The sequence below is a fragment of the Petaurus breviceps genome, unplaced genomic scaffold (genome assembly GCF_028583685.1).
Source record: "Petaurus breviceps papuanus isolate PSGF00001 unplaced genomic scaffold, PetGlider_PUasm1.0 214, whole genome shotgun sequence".
Lineage (NCBI taxonomy): Eukaryota > Metazoa > Chordata > Mammalia > Diprotodontia > Petauridae > Petaurus > Petaurus breviceps.
The window spans coordinates 17,853,785-17,865,515 of NW_027185863.1; positions in this window are offsets into that span (position 1 = coordinate 17,853,785).

The window sequence follows — 11,731 nt, forward strand, 5'->3', positions numbered from 1 at the left end:
CTTTCTTTCTTTCTTTCTTTCTTTCTTTCTTTCTTTCTTTCTTTCTTCCTTCCTTTCTTTCTTTCTTTCTTCCTTTCTTCCTTTCTTCCTTCCTTCCTTTCTTTCTTTCCTTTCTAAATTCTTTATAAAAACTGATGGCTTATTGAGGTAGGAGACAAAAACAGCAATAAAATTTAAAATAATTTTTCAAAACTGCTCTGAGGGAAATGAATATAATGTGGGATAAATAACACTTAATTTTGAACAAGAGGCTAGCACACCAGACTTTGTTCAGGTCATATACTCTACCAACTGTCATTTTTAGACACTGACTTTTCAGATAGACAATACACTGCCTAGCAAGCAGCACCATAGCTTGTTTTTTTATGTATTACAAATTCCCCTTTGGGCTCCAAACTTAAAAAAACTAGTTTTCACTTTTCAAAGATTAGATAAATGCAACATTGTTATCATCTTAATTTGTATATTAAACATTTAAAACCTACATACAAATTTTTTTTTCCATTGCACCAAGTATTCTCAGGCCAATATGAAAAAAAAGTTAATACCTTAATACTATTGTTTATATTTGATTTAATACTAACTATAGTAGGACTTTATATATTGCTTTAAAGTTTGTCAAGCACCTTGCGCATGCTCTCCCATTTGATTCTCTCAACCCTATGAGTATGAAATAGGTGTAATTATTATCCCCAATTTACAGATGAGGAAACTAAGGCTCATTTTAAGTTACTTGTTCAGGGTCAAAGAACTATTATGTGTTTGAAGTAGGATTTTAACTTGGGTAGTGGTGACTTTTCTTGATTTCATTTATTTAATTGAATTGAATTTTATTTTATTTTCAGTTCTATATTCTTTCCTTTCCACTGAGAAAACAAGAAAAAAAACTCCTGTTACAAAAATTTATATTCAAAACAAATTACTGAATTGGCCTGATCCAAAAAAGAAAAAAAAAATAGGTATGCATGCACAGTTCAAATGTCATTTCTAAAATAAATTTTTCCAAGAAGAACTCATTAGTAGGAAAGGGAGCCAACTGAAGAGTCTGGAGAATGCTTAGTCATGGTGGTTAAGTTTGGAGAATGAGGGATGTCTGGTCTGGGGCACTTCCCAAATGGGAAGGTGAAAAGTTATTTGATAGTTATATTTACATCAAGATGGGGAGGGGAGGGAAGGGGGGGAGAGGATACTTCTATACATAAATAAAAAGAATAAAATCATATCTCTACATATCAACTCATGGTTATAAGAAACTTTTCATACAGATCATTTTCACATCAATCTTCATACCAGCCCTGAGATGTATCCAGTACAAGAATTCTTCCTCATTGTCACCTCACCTTGCCCTATGTTCTACTGCCATCATTCTCATGTCCCACTTGACAAACTCCTAATGGAACTCTGGGTTCTGCCTCTGCATTCATAGACTCTGATAGACAAGCTTTTGTCTTATCTTCCCAGGGTCCAGCACACCTCCATTCCATCTCTCTGCCATCTCCTTGCCATGTTTTGATATTCTGAATGACAGACATTCAAGTATGAGAGTTCAACTATAGGGCAGATAGCAAAGTCATACATTCATAGGGTACATTAATAGGAAAGATGGCAATGCCTAGGGGTCTAAAGGACATAGTGGGACATATACTAAAGCCCAGTAGTTCTTTAGGGTCCAGTGAAAGGGACAATGATGAGAGCTTCATTTTGTCTGAAATATTCTACTTGGTGACTTCTTGTTCATCAAAGGTGTTAACTGTCACATTTGAATTATAAGGAGGGTCCTGGACCAATGACCTTAGGGGATAGGAGATTCTTGTAGCATCTGAGCTGAAGATTAGCAAAAAAACAAATAAACAAACAAAAACTGTTCTAATGCCGACTTGGTTAGATCTGTTTTCTTGATACTAATGGCAGACAGATGAAGGCCAAGTAGGAACCAAAAAGTAGAAATGATCCTTGTTAGTCTTGTCATATCCTCAAAGAGCTTATGATTTGTTTCAAGACACAAAATCCCACATAAAGATAACTTACTTTGAAAGTTAGTATAGGGGCGGCCAGGTAGCACAGCAAGTAAGAGCACCGGCTCCAGTGTTGAGAAGACATGGAGATCGAATCCCGGGCTCGGACACTTAGCACCCACCAAGAAACACCTGGCCGTGTAACCTTGAGCAAGTTACTTAACCCCAATTGCTTAGGGGCGGCCAGGTGGCTCAGTGAGCAAGAGTACCGGCTCCAGTGTTGGGACGACCTGGAGATCGAATCCCGGGCTCGGACACTCAGCACCACACCCAGAAATAACTGGCCGTGTAACCTTGAGCAAGTTACTTAACCCCGATTGCTTAAAAAAAAAAAAAAGTTAGTATAGTATGTGACAAAGTGGATGAGTTAAGAAATGCTAAGATTTCAAAGGTGGGAGGGATCACTGTGGACAAAGATTTGAACATGAGAAAATTCATGAAAAATATAGAACATGAGGGCAAAAATGAACATTGTTAGATGGACAATGACTGGGCCAGTCTGGTCACAGCACAGATGATTTGGGCTAAGAGGTATTTCTTGATTGTTTATGTGCTAGTTTCAGGAGACAATGGGTTTATGAGTCATTCTGACTTGATAAAATAATAACTAACTTGTGGGTTTTGGAAAGAACAAGTCAAGAAAATTATACGTTGAGCAACCTATTTGTTCCTTTAAAGAGCTAGAATCAAAGATAGATTATTCCAAGTTTCTCTAAGATTCAAATTAAGGGGAAGTGTTCCTTTAATTTGGGAACTTTAAAAATTTAATGTTGATATTTTTTTAAAAAATAAAAATTTCTTGCTATTCAGATTCAAATTTACACTCCTATGTGAATATTCTAGGAGCTTTACATCTTAATAACCCTGTCACCTTAAAGAATAAAATAAAAATCTTTATATGAAGAATACTCTTCATCAGCAAGTATATGATTGTATAGGTATGCATATGCATATACATGCTCCTCACATTTAAATATAATATTGGTGGGAGTTACCATCCTTGTGTTTCAGAACATCTGTTTGCTAAAAAGACAAATTCAGGGCAAAGAGTTTTCTTTAGATTGTGCACTGTAAAAATGCTATGATTTTAGTGAAAACTTTGGAAACAAAATGTTTTAAGCAAGAGGTAGAGTCTAACTCTACCTCTTGCTTAAAACATTTTGTGTAGTCTTACTTGTATAGCCTTGCTTCAGAACACTCTCTTTTTTATTTTTTTCTTTATTGTAGGTGTTTGCCCTTCATTGTTTTTGTTGTTCGTCCTTCATTCCCCAAAAGGACCTCATTCCTTACTCAGCCTTAATCACTGAATGGGTGTTGCCTCCATCAAATTGAGACTGTTTAAGACTTTAGCATATTTTTTTCTTTACAAAACAACAAAAGTCATCTTTACAATATGTATGTTTAATGTGTGTATGAAATATAAACAAAATCGCCTAATTGAATTACTCAGACAGAAAGCATCACAACTCTCTTGACTTAGTGCCTTATTAGAAATTAGCAAAAGTTGTGAACGTTTTCTTACAATGCATTTAAAACATGTATGGCATTCTATAATATCAACATATTTTATCTTTTAGTACCATAATAATTAAACCTTCTTTGGCACAAAGAGAGGGCCTACATTGAAGATAACTGTAGTGTAAGGACAACTGGCTCAGCTCAAGTGCCCCAACCTGGTGTATAAGGCTTTTTGGATCACTCAAGTTACTCCACCACCACCACCACCACCAAAAGAAAAATCATTTTGGATGCATTGTATATATAGCTTTACATGTATATGTCAGGTCCTCCCACTTTCGCCCCCGACAGAATGCAAACTCTGAGAGCGACTGCTTTTGCTTTTTTTTTCTTTATATCTCTAGGACTTTGCAGAGAAAAAGACCCCAAGTAGTTGTTTAATAAACATCTCTTGATTGACTGAACAACTAAAACTCCACTATCCCAACCTCCCATGTGGCATGTCAGTGTTCCCTGCTTCTAGAAGTACAAATGAAGTGAAATACTGATGGAGCAGGATCCCATTTAGTAAAGAGTTTTCGTTTTGTCCACTGGGATTCACTTTTGAATGGGTTTGTAATCATCTGAGGCTGTACTAGAAAAAAAAATTGTCATTACCCGGGAAGTCAAGTTCCAGCAGGAGAATTTATTTGATTAATTTACTTGAACAGCTCTTCTTATTTGGTGTTTCAAATAAGTGTTTTCCCTAAGTAAGGCTTTACAGAGCTCTAAATGGGTTTACAAATAAGAAGCATGTAATAAGACTAGCATACCAATGGTTGCATGAGGAATGTAGAACAAAATACAGCTTAATCAATTGTCTCACTTTGAGCTCTACTTAAAAATAAATATCAGAATCCTGGAGTCTACTGTCAAACAGTCATTGTAGGGGCTAGAAGAATTTCTCCTGAAACAAAATGGAAATTCTTCCTAAGAGCAAACATCAGTTTTGGTTGTAGGGATTAATAGTCTTTGCATGAGCTGTGAAGGAAATGTTCTAGTATACACATAAACAAAATAAGGCTGCTGTACAGGCTGCATTGCTTTAGGGAACCTCATTCTATCATTCCCGCAGAAACGCATCGTCAGCAAGTGAAGTGTGCTGCCAAGATCTGGCAAATGTTGGCCTTGGAAGTTAATGCCAAGAGAATAAAAGAAAGCAAATATTGGTTTCTTTTATATAAACAAGTCATGCTCTCTTCTTTTGCAACTTGAACTGAGAAAGTAGACAGCTCTTAATATATACAGCTAATGAGACATTAGATACTTTCTTGTTTTAAAACTTATTGTGGCTGATAAGTTTATTTCCACAGGGCAAGTTGTGTTCAGTATCAGATAATTGATATTTTCCAAACTTAGAAGTTACTTTTATTTTTTCTCTTTCTATCCCTTTATTTTTTCAATAACTGTGGTCAAGGACACTGAGCTCTGTCCACATGTTAGGAGTGGTTAAAGAAAGGGACTAAACCCTATCTATTGTATCAGCTTCCTGAAAAGATGTCAGATAAACAATTTGCCTGAAACTATTGCATTCAGCCCATTAAACACATGCTTGTTACTCACATTAAGCTCTCTCATCAATGTATTTAAAGATGAATTTTGTTTTGAGCCATAGAGGAAATAATATAAATTGTGAGTGAATCATGATATCCCTTTCAACAATGTCCTTCCTAAGCAGAAATAACCTCTCTATAAGCTTTTCTTTCAAAATAACAATTATCTGTCATGATATAATGATTATTTGATGTAATCACTAAAAAAAATTGTACAAGATAGAAAATCTAGCAACCTATTCAAAGGGCAGTAGCTCATACTTATTTTCATTTTCAATACTAAATATCTGCATGAGTTTTTCTCTGATTAATATATATATATACATATATATCTTATGTGATTGGCAACACTTTAAAAAAAGGTTCAAGAGAAAAAATATTATTATTTCTCCCACATCATCATAAAAGAATGCTTTCTATAAATAGCATCTGAAAAAATGTCTTTGTCTTTGCAATAAGATAAATGTGAACATCTAAAAACTGAATACTATGGTAATTCTTTTTGAATATAGGCTCACTTTTTGATATTTTATACTAACAAGCATATACTTGGTTTTAGGTCCTATCCCAAAACACAGATAGAGAAATTATAACTTTTATTTATATTCATTTACAAAAGCCTTTTTTTAGCACTTTAAACTTAAATAAGGAAACAAACATAGCTTTCTTTTACAAACATAATTTAAATATGCTAATAAATTTAAATTCTTGGTAAAATTATTAATTTCTGAATACAAAAAAACATTCAGAATAAGCACAGAGTTTACAGTAGAGTGGAAAAAAGAAATATTTAACAATGCATTCAATTAAAAAAACATTTTAACAGAATATTCAAAGTAAATATTTAATAGCATAATCATTGTGCCTATATAAATGTAAATAAAATTTCCTACCAGTAATTTTATCCTGACAATTTTGGCTCCAACATATTCCTGTGTACAACTGAATCAATTTCACACTTACTCACCTCCCTGTCTCTGGGATGTGGTCCATTCATTGGTTTGATATTGCCATAGCAACTCAGTAACATGGTAACATGCTGGCCAAGCTCTGCTGTTCACCTCCCAGTATATGGTGAACAGCTGTTATGTGTATATACAACATTGTGTTTTTTAGATATTGTACCCCTTTTAACAGTTACTTAGCATTCTATTTTAGTTTTATAATATCTAGTTCCAACTAATAATTTTCATTGTTTCAAATGTAATTGCAAACATAACACCTCATATTCTATACTGAGCTAATTTCAGCCCCTCTTCACCCCCCACTACAAATCTCGTAAAGGTAAAATGGAACTTCACAAGTTTACTTCCACTAACATGGCAGTACAGAAGCCCTAAGCTAAAATTAGTACTTCAGTTATTTTAAAGTAGCTTCCCCCCCACACCCAGTTTTTCCTTCTTTACAAATATAGAAGAGTTCTCATTCAAGTCCATAGCATAACAAATTCACATAGATATCAAATATCAGATGCAGAAGGTTTCAGAGCACATCCCAGCTGAAAACCTAGCCCTTTCAGGTCTCCATTTCCCCAAATGATATTGTCTCACTATTTTAAAATATGATAATAAATTTTGTTAAATATGTATATTATGTATACATATTATATGCATATGTGTATATATGTACACACACATACATATGATGATAGGGAAGATGTGGAACCTTTAAGAAATGCAGATACAATTTGGTGATATTTCAATTCCATTTTTATTTATTGAATTTAACCATGAAGAGATACTATATATATATATATATATATGTATATATATATTTGGCAGAGAAATTTTATTATGGCTATAAGAGAAAATAAAGATTCAGATCAAGTACTGCCTTTCAAATGAAGTCTCTTCTGATCCCTGACTCCCCCCATAACCACCTTGTCTTCATTTTGTGCACATTATATGTATACTTACATGTATATGTGCTTTCTCCCCTTCCTCTCTCCCCCCTTCCCCCCGCCCCACTAGGATGTAAGCTCTGTGAAGGCAGGGACTGGTTTGCTTTCATCGTCGTTTCTTTAGCTCCTAGCAGAGTGTCCGGCACACAGCAGGCATTTAATAAATGCTTATTTGTGTATGGGTCAATGACTCTGCACTCGGCTCTTGACAATCAGTTTCAAGCACACACTGAAATATTACACAACATAGGAACTCACCAAAATGACACAATCTCCCCCCCAAAAACGATCATAATGGGATTTTAAAAACTGTTATTTTGTTGTTGTTTGTTTATATGAGGGTTTTTTCTGTTTATTGGGTCACAGTATTTTCAACTGGAAAGTCTAGAATCTGACTGCTAACCTGCCTCAAAATTAGGCTGAAGCAAAGCCTCCCCAAGAGTAAAACCAGCAGGGCAACCACTCTGTGCAGTGAATGGGACCAGAGAGCTGAAGCTTTAGGGGGGCAGCAGGTAGGAGGAGAAAGCAGTAACTTCACCAGCTGGTGCTTTTAAATGGGGTGGAGGGAGAATGAGTCCTGAAGTGCGCATACAAATATTCAGCACATGGGCAAGAAAGAATTGGGTTTGGATGCTCACCCCAAGCCTCCTCTCTCCTCTTCCACATGCTTCAGACAGCAAGCATCAGCATGTTAACATTTTATGAAATCTCCACTCTTTTCCAGCACCCCACCATTTTAGGTTGCCCTTAAAGAATAACAGAATTGAGCAGAAAGGAACTATCTCTTCCAGGAGCTCTTAATCTCAAGTCTGTAGACTTGTAAAGTTTGTCTGAATAGTTTTCAGGGGGTCTTGAGTGAAATTTTAGCTTTGTTTTTTAATAAACTCTAACTACAATTTAGCATTTCTTCTAATTATTTAAAAATATTATTCTGAAAAAAGTCCCACAGTTTTCTCCAGATTGCAAATGATGTTGATCACACACACACACACACACACACACACACACACACAAGTTAGAAATATCTTTGTTCAGTCATTTCATTCTGTTTGTGACTGCTTTGGTGTTTTCTTGGAAAAGATACTAGAGTGGTTTCCCATTTCCTTCCCTAGTTCAGATGAAGAAACTGAGGCAAACAGGGTTAAGTGACATGTCCAGGATCACACACTCAATAAATTTCTGAGTCCAGATTTTAATTTAAGAAGATGAGTCTTTCTGATTTCAGGCCCAGTACTATATCTACTGTGCTACCTAGCTACCCCTGGTCTAGTCCACCTCCTCTTTTACAGCTGAATTTCCTTAATGTCCAGTAGACATCTTAAACTAAAATGTCCAAGAGAGAACTCATTGTCTTTCTCCCCAAACCACTCTCTTCCTTCTATCTTTCCTATTACTATCGATTACCCATCTTCCCAGGCCCCAAAGCTTTCCAGCTAAAAGTTATTTTTGACTTCTCACTGTTTCTCACTCCTTTCACCCCTCATATCCAATCTGTTGCCAAGACCTGTTGATTTCAGCTCTGCAACATCTCTTCTTTCCTCTGACACTGACACCACTCTAATGCACTCCCTTATCAACTCACATTTGAACTTTTACAATAGCCTGCTATTTCTCTCAATATCTCCCCACTCCAATCAATCTTCTATTCTTGCCACCAGATTGATTTCAAGTCTAGCCATGTTACTCCCCTTCTCAATAAACTCCCCTGGCTCCCTATGGCTTCCAGGATCAAATATAAATTACTTTTTCAATATGCAGTCCTCAATAATTGACCACCTTCCTAACATATACTCTTTGGCCCAAAGACACTGGCTTCCTGACTGATCCAGGAACAAGACACTCTATTTCTTCACTCTAGCCATTGTCTCTGGCTCTCTTTCATGCTTGGAATGATCTCCCTCCTCATCGCTGCTCACTGAATTCCCTGACTTCCTTTCAGTCCCAACTAGCATGCCATCTTTTAGAGAAAGCCTTCACCAATACCGCTTATTTCTAATCCCTTTCTTCTGTGAAGTAATCCCTAATTATCTTGAATATATAGCTTGCTTTGTATATATTTGCACGTTGCCTTCCTCCATTAAGTAGAAACTGTTTAAGGGCAGGGACTGTCTTCTGCCTTTTTTTTTTTTGTATCCCTAGCTTAATGGTTATTTTTTACACGTTGATGGGTCAACCGATGGGTCACTTGAATACAAATAGTAATTGTTTCTCTTTTGGCCCTGGGAGTCTTCCCCTCTCATTTTGATTAATTTTTTTATTAAAGGGGCCATACCTTGGCTCACTTCTTAAACAGCCCTAATCACTCAATGGGCATTGCCTCAGTCAACATGAGAACACAGAAAGATCTCAGCTTAAAAAGACTACTGCATCCAGAACCATCTCCAGTCATTCTCATTTATCTGGACACTGGACCCAGATGACTCTGGAAGAGAAAGTGAGGCTAATGACTTTGGCCAACACTCCTTCCCTTAAATCCAATTCGTCTCTAAATTATGGCATCATCTTCCTAATGTCATGGTTCTTTTTTGAGAGGGAAGGACAAACCACGTACAATCCCCCAACTCCCTGGTACTTAAGTACTTAAGTACCTGGTACTTAGGTACTTTAGAAACATCCCACGGTTGGCTAAAGCAAGTGAGGTCCAAGAAAATTAAGTGATTTGTCCAAGGTCATGGAGGTAGTGAATATCAGACAAAAGATTTGAACCCAGGTCCTTTGAAAACAGAAAAAGTATCCTTTCCCTAATACTATGCTGCCTCCTCTACAGTATGCTATTTAAATTTAAATCAGATTTTATCTACATAAAATTTTAGGGAAAGGAATGGAGGGCTCATACTGTACTCCTTGCCCATACCTGTTCAATGTTCCCCAGGGCTGAAGTTCCCACAATTCTGATTTTATACTGCATATTTTAACAGTGAGAACCGAGAAGCAAATATTTTAAGACATAATTTTTTAACAGAAAAATGAAACACTTTGATCGACACACTCATCTAACACAGGCTAGGTCCTTCAGTTGCCCATCCTAAAAATTTAAGAGGAAACAAAGTGAAATCATATTTCTTCTAGGGAAAGAGTAATAGAATATATTGCCCATATTATCAAATACCATTGATTCAGTCCATATAACTTGGAAAAGCACCACACATGGGCAAAATGTTGATTTAGTTCATAAATCTTAAGTAAGACACTTGGGCCCAGAACTGAATAGAGGAAAAAGATTGACCAGGTTCACACTTGGAAAAAAAAATTCCAATACTATCAGTGAATTCAAACTAGTTGCTGTCACCACAACTCATTATTTTAAGACCAATCTTCTCTTGCTGATTCTATAATGGGCATGAAATAGTGGAAGAGCATGGTATTGGGAGGACCATATTTGCTTGGGATCCATGATAACAAAATAATGAATGAGGAGTATAAGCAGGTTGAAGATTAGAGTCAATGTGTTGGACACATAGTAGACATTTAATAAATGTTTGTTTATTGATTGAATTAAATACTTCATCAAAGATATGTATGACTAGAGAAATAGGTGGCAGAGTCATGTAGCAAGAATGAGAGATAACAAGATGAAACAACCTGAATTTTACACTGTATTTATAAAATATTAAAAATAATATTGCTGTTGATTGTCTCTCCACTCTCTCTGATCCCATCTGGGGTTTCCTTGGCAAAGATAATAGTTTACCATTTCCTTCTCCAGCTTATTTCACACGTGAGGAACTGGGGCAAACAGGGTTAAATGACTTGCCCAGGTTCATGCAACTAGTAAATATTGGAGATGCATCTTCCTGACTCTAGGTCCAACACCCTTTCCGCTATGCCGTGTAGCTGTCTCATTGTATAATCATAGCAAAAACCATGGGCAGAATTATGGTCTAATGGGAAGAGTATTAATCGCAGAGTAAGAATACATGGTTTTGATAGTATTACTTGTATGACCTTGGGCAAGTTATTTGACTCCCCTGGGTTCTAGTTTCCTCATCTGTTAAATGAGGGAGTTGGACTGGATGAATAATCTGATCTGGGTTAATGATCCAATGAAGATTGGGATGATGTTAGCCTGAATTGTTTATTCATTTCTATACATGACATTGCATCTGGTGCTACCATACCTTTGTACAGGTTTTCCCAAATGCTCAGAATCCTTTCCTTTCATACGTCTGCTCCTTGGAATCTCTTCTTCCCTTTAAGGCTCAGCTCAAGAGTGACCTAAAAGAAACTTCCTCATGTGTCTCCATACTATCCATTGTATTACCCTCTCCCAAAATGACTGTTTATGCTATATGCCTTCCTATCTCCATCAAATTATTACTTTACCCCATATTGTGGAATCATGGTAATTGAGAGCACAGAAAAGGAATAAAAGATCAGTGATGACATTCTCTCCCTTTCTTCTTCCCTGCCATTTCTACCTTAAAAAATAAGCCACTTGAGAAGACAGAGAGGAAAGAGAATATTTTATGTTAAGACACAGAGATCTGTCTTTTCCCTGCTCCTTTTACCCCTAAAAAGACTTTCTTTCAGTCTTTCTTTATGGTTTCAGGAATCTGAGAGAGATGGTAAACTCCCAGGGGGCCCATGCTGTTAGAAGTCACTGCTTGCTACCTTAGCTGCCTATACTGCTAGTATGAATGGCTAAGCTGAGACTAACCCTGGAGAGATCAGCATCATAAAGGTGAAGACTCTGCAGGAGAGATAAGACCGAGGCCATATAGGGGCAAAATAGGCCCTGGGCAAAAACTAAGTCAGGAGGAAGATTT